This window comes from Rattus norvegicus, chromosome 7, assembly GCF_036323735.1.
Source record: "Rattus norvegicus strain BN/NHsdMcwi chromosome 7, GRCr8, whole genome shotgun sequence".
Classification (NCBI taxonomy): Eukaryota; Metazoa; Chordata; class Mammalia; order Rodentia; family Muridae; genus Rattus; species Rattus norvegicus.
In genome coordinates, this window is record NC_086025.1 from 16328852 (window position 1) to 16334610 (window position 5759).

Consider the following 5759-nt stretch of genomic DNA (forward strand, 5'->3'; position numbering starts at 1 on the left):
CAAACGTATGGTACACAAAGAAAGCAGTGCTAAGGGGAAAACTCATAGCTCTGAGTGCCTGCAGAAAGAAACGGGAGAGAGCATATGTCAGCAGCTTGACAGCACACCTGAAAGCTCTAGAACAAAAAGTAGCAAATACACCCAAGATGAGTAGAAGGCAGGAAATAATCAAACTTGGGGCTGAAATCAACAAATAGAAAAAAAAAGACTATACAAAGAATCAAAAAAAACAGGAGCTGGTTCTTAGAAAAAAATCAAGAAGATATATAAACCCTTAGCCAGACTAAGCAAAGGGCACAGAGAGTATATTCATATTTTTAAAAAATTATTACATATATTAATTTATTTACATTTCAAATGTTATTCCCTATCCTGGTTTCCTATCCATAAGATTCCATCCCCTCCCACTAACCCTCCCCCACACCAGTATTCTCCCCATGCATTACCCTAACTGACCCCCAATATTCCCCTGCACTGGGGGTCCAACCTTGGCAGGACCAAGAGCTTCTGCTTCAACTGGTGCCTCAACAAGGCTATTCTCTGTTACAAATGCAGTTGGAGTCTTGGGCCAGTCTCTGTATAGTCTTACAGTAGTGGTTTAGTCCATGGAAGCTCTGGTTGGTTGGCACTATTTTTCTTACGGGGTTGTAAGCTCCCTCAACTCTTTCAATACTTCCAGCATTCCCCCAAGAGGGTCTTGTTCTCAGTTCAGTGGTTCGCTGCTAGCATTGACCTCTGTATTGGACGTGCTCTGGATGTGTCTCTCAGGAGAGATCTATATTCGGTCCTTTTCAGTATGCATTTTTTAGCTTTATCAATCTCATCTAGTTTTGGTGGCTGTATATATATGGGCCGCATGTGGGGCAGGCTCTGAATGGCCCTTACTTCTGTCGCTGTTCTAAACTTTCCTTCGATATACCCTCCTATGGATATTTTTGGCCTTTTTTTTTTAATTTTTTTTTTATCAACTTGAGTATTTCTTATATACATTTCGAGTGTTATTCCCTTTCCCGGTTTCCGGGCAAACATCCCCCTCCCCCCTCCCCTTCCTTATGGGTGTTCCCCTCCCAACCCTCCCCCCATTGCCGCCCTCCCCCCACAAGTCTAGTTCACTGGGGGTTCAGTCTTAGCAGGACCCAGGGCTTCCCCTTCCACTGGTGCTCTTACTAGGATATTCATTGCTACCTATGGGGTCAGAGTCCAGGGTCAGTCCATGTATAGTCTTTAGGTAGTGGCTTAGTCCCTGGAAGCTCTGGTTGCTTGGCATTGTTGTACTTTTGGGGTCTCGAGCCCCTTCAAGCTCTTCCAGTTCTTTCTCTGATTAGAGTGGGAGCATCCACTTTTTGGTCATCTTTCTTCTTCAGCTTTCTGTGCTCTGTGGATTGCATCTTGGGTAATTCTAACTTTTTGGCTAATATCCACTTATCAATGAGTACATACCAAGTGTGTTTTTCTGTGATTGGGTTACCTTACTCTGAATGATATTTTCTAGTTCATTCCATTTGCCTATGAATTTCATGAAGTCATTATTTTTGATAGCTCTGTAGTATTCCACTGTGTAGATGTACCACATTTTTAATCCATTCTTCTGTTGACGGGCATCTGGGTTCTTTCCACCTTCTGGCTATTATAAAGAAGGATGCTATGAACATAGTGGAGCATGTGTCTTTGTTGTCTGTTGGAGCATCTTTTCGGTATATGCCCAAGAGCAGTATACCTGGGTCCTTAGGTACTGCAATGACCAATTTCTGAAGAACCTCCAGACTGATTTCCAGAGAGGTTGTACTGGATTGAAATCCCACCAACAGTGAAGGAGTGTTCCTCTTTCTCAACATCCTTGCCAGCATCTGCTGTCACCTGAGTTTTTTATCTTATCCATTCTGACTGCTGTGAAGTGGAATCTCAGGGTGTTTTGATTTGCTTTTCCCTGATGACTAAGGATGTTGAGCATTTCTTTAGGTACTTCACCATTCAATAATCCTCAGCAGAAAATTCTTTTCATAGCTCAGTACACCATTTTAAATAGGGTTATTTGGCTTGCTGGAGTCTAACTTCTTGAATTCTCTGAATATTTTGGATATAAGCCCTCCATCAGATATAGGTTTGGTAAAGATTTTTCCCAATATGTTTCTCATCGTTTTGTTCTAATGATAGTGTCTTTTGCCTTACAGAAGTTTTGCAGTTTTATGAGGTCCCATTTGTGGATTATTGATCTTAGAGCATAAGCCATTGTTGTTTTGTTCAAGAAAAATTTCCAGTGCCCATGTGTTCAAGATTCCTCCACACTTTTTCTTCTATTAGTTTTTGTGTATCTGGTTTGAAGTGGAGGTACTTTATCCACTTTGACTTAAGTTTTGCACATAGTGATAAGAATGGATCAATTTGCCTTCTTCTATATGCTGAACTCCAATTGAACCAGCACCATTTGTTGAAAATGCTCTTTCTTCCATTGGATGATTTTAGCTCCTTTGTCAAAGATCCAGTGACCATAGGAGTGTGGGTTCATTTGTGGGTCTTCAGTTCTGTTCCACTGATCTATCTGCCTGTCTCTGTCCAAATACCATACAGTTTTTATCACTATTGCTCTGTAATACTGCTTGAAGTCAGGGATGGTGATTCCCCCAGAAATTCTTTTATTGTTAAGTATACTTTTTGCTATCCTGGGTTTTTCGTTATTCCAAATGAATTTGCAAATTGCTCTTTTATCTTTATAAAGAATTGAGTAGGAATTCTGATGGGGATTGTGTTGAATCTATAGATTGCTTTGGCAAAATAGCTGTCTTTATTATATTAATCCTGCCAATCCATGAGCATGGAAGATCTTTCCATCTTCTGAGATCTTCCTCAATTTCTTTCTTCAGAGACTGGAAGTTCTTGTCCTACTGATCTTTCACTTGCTTGGTTAAAGTCACAGCAAAATATGTTATACTATTTGGGATTGCTGTGAAGGGTGTCATTTCCCTAATTTCTTACTCAGCCTGTTAATCCTTTGATTAGAGAAAGGCTACTTATTTGATTGAGTTAATTTTGTACCCAGGAACTTTGCTGAAATTGTTTATCAGGTTAAGTAGCTCTCTGGTGGAACTTTTGGGGTCACTTAATTATACTATCATATCATCTGCAAAGAGTGATGTTTTGATTTTTTCCATTCCAATTTGTATAACTTTGACCTACTTTCAATGTCTGATTGCTCTGCTAGGATTTCCAGTACTATATTGAATAAGTAGGGAGAGAGTGTTCAGCCTTGTCTAGTCCATGATTTTAGTGGGATTGCTTCAAGTATCTCTCCACTTAGTTTGATGTTAGCTACTAGTTTGCTGTATATTTCTTTTACTATGTTTAAATTTGGGCCTTGAATTCCTGATCTTTCCAGGACTTTTATCATGAAGAGGTATTGAATTTTGTAAAATGCTTTCTCAACATCTACTGAAATGATCATATGGTTCGTATCTTAGAGTTTGTTTATATAACAGATTACATTGATGTATTTTCATGTATTAAACCATCCCTGCATCCCTGATTATATGGTTCTTACCTTAGAGTTTGTTTATATAGCAGATTACATTGATGCATTTTCATGTATTAAACCATCCCTGCATCCCTGGGATGAAGCCTACTTTATCAGGGTGGATGATCGTTTTGATGTGTTCTTCAATTGGAGTTGCAAGAATTTCATTGAGTATTTTTTGCATCAATATTCATAAGGGAAGTTGATCTGAAGATCTCCTTTGTTGGGTCTTTGTGTGGTTTCAGTATAAGAGTAAGTGTGGCTTCATAGAAGGAATGTGGCAGTGCTCCGACTGTTTTTATTTTGTGCAATAGTTTGGACACTATTGCTATGAGGTCTTCTATGAAAGTCTGTTAGAATTCTGCACTGAACCCATTTGGACCAGGGCCCTTTTTGGTTGGAAGACTTTTTGTAACTGCTTCTATTTCTTTAGGTGTTATGGGGTCGTTTAGATGATTTATTTGTTCCTGATTTAACTTTGGTACCTGGTATCTGTCTAGAAAATTGTCCATGTCCCCAGATTTTCCAGTTTATTTGAATATAGGCTTCTGTAGTAGAATCTGATTTTATTTTAATTTCTTCAGATTCAGTTGTTATGTCTCCCTTTTCATTTCTGATTTTGTCAATTTGGATACATTCTCTGTGAAGTCTCGTTAGTCTGGCTAAGGGTTTATCTATCTTGTTGATTTTCTTAAAGTACCAGCTCCTGGATTTTTTTGATTCTTGGTATAGTCCTTTTTATTTCTACTTGATTGATTTCAGACCTACTATTATTGTTTAAGATGCAATGTGTGCTTTGAGCTTTAGTAAGGTTTCTTTTATGAATGTACATGCCCTCACATTTGGAGCACAGATATTTAGGATTGAGAGTTCATCTTGGTGGATTTTTCCTTTGATAAATATTTAGTGTCCTTCCTTAACTTTTTTAATCATATTTGGTTGAAAGTCAATTTTGTTTGATATTAGAATGGCAACTTCAGCTTGTTCCTTTTGGCCATTTGCTTGGAAACTTGTTTTCCAGCCATTTACTGTGAGGTAGTGGCTATCCTTATCTCTGAGGTGTGTTCACTTCCGCAGCAAAATGCTGGATCCTCTTTATGTAACCAGTCTGTTAGTCAATGTCTTTTAATTAGGGAATTGAGTCCATTGATGTTTAGAGATATTAAGGAATAGTGATTGCTGCTTCCTATTATTTTTGTTGTTAGAGGTGGAATTACGTTTATTTGTCTCTCTCTTGGTTTCATTGCAAGGAAATCATATTCTTGCTTTCTGCACAGTGTAGTTTCTCTCCTTGTGTTGGAGTTTTCCATCTATTATCCGTTTTAGGAATGGATTTGTGGAATGATATTGTGTAAATTTGGTTTTGTCATGGAATATCTTGGTTTCTCAATCTATGCTAATTGAGTTTTGCTCTATACAGTAACTTGAGCTGGCATTTGTGTTCACTTAGGGTCTGTATGATATCTACCCAGGATCTTCTGGCTTTCATAGTCTCTGGTGAGAAGTCTGGTATAATTCTTATATGTCTGCCTTTAAATGTCACTTGACTTTTTTCCCTTACTGTTTTTAATATTTTCTTTCTTTTGTCTATTTGGTGTTTTAAGTATTATGTGATGGGAAAAATTTCTCTCCTGTTCCTATGTATTTTGGGGTCTACAGGATTCTTGTATATTTACGGGCATCTCTTTCTTTAGGATAGGGAAGTTTTCTTCTATAATTTTGTTGAATATATTTACTGGCACTTTACGTTGGCAGTCTTCACTTTCTTTACCTATTATACGTAGGTTTGATTTTTCATTGTGTCCTGGAATTCCTGGATGTTTTGGGGTAGGCACTTTTTGCATTTTACATTATCTTTGACAGTTGTGTCAATGTTTTCTATGGTATCTTCTGCCCCTGAGATTCTCTCTTCCATCTCTTGTATACTGTTGGTGATGCTTTTATCTATGGCTCCTTGTTTCTTCCTTAGGTTTTCTTTATCCAGGGTTGCCACCTTTGTGCTTTTTTATTGTTTCTATTTCAATTTTCAATTGGTTCACCTGTTGGTTGTGTTTTCCTATAATTATTTCAGGGATTTCTGTGTTTCCTCTATAAGGACTTCTATTTGTTTACTTGTGTTTTCCTGCATTTCTTTAAGGGAGTTCTTTATGTCTTTCTTAAAGTCCTCTATTATTAGCAAAAATGTGATTTTAAATCTAAATCTTGATTTTCTTGTATGTTGGGATATACAATATTTTCTTTTGTGGAAAAC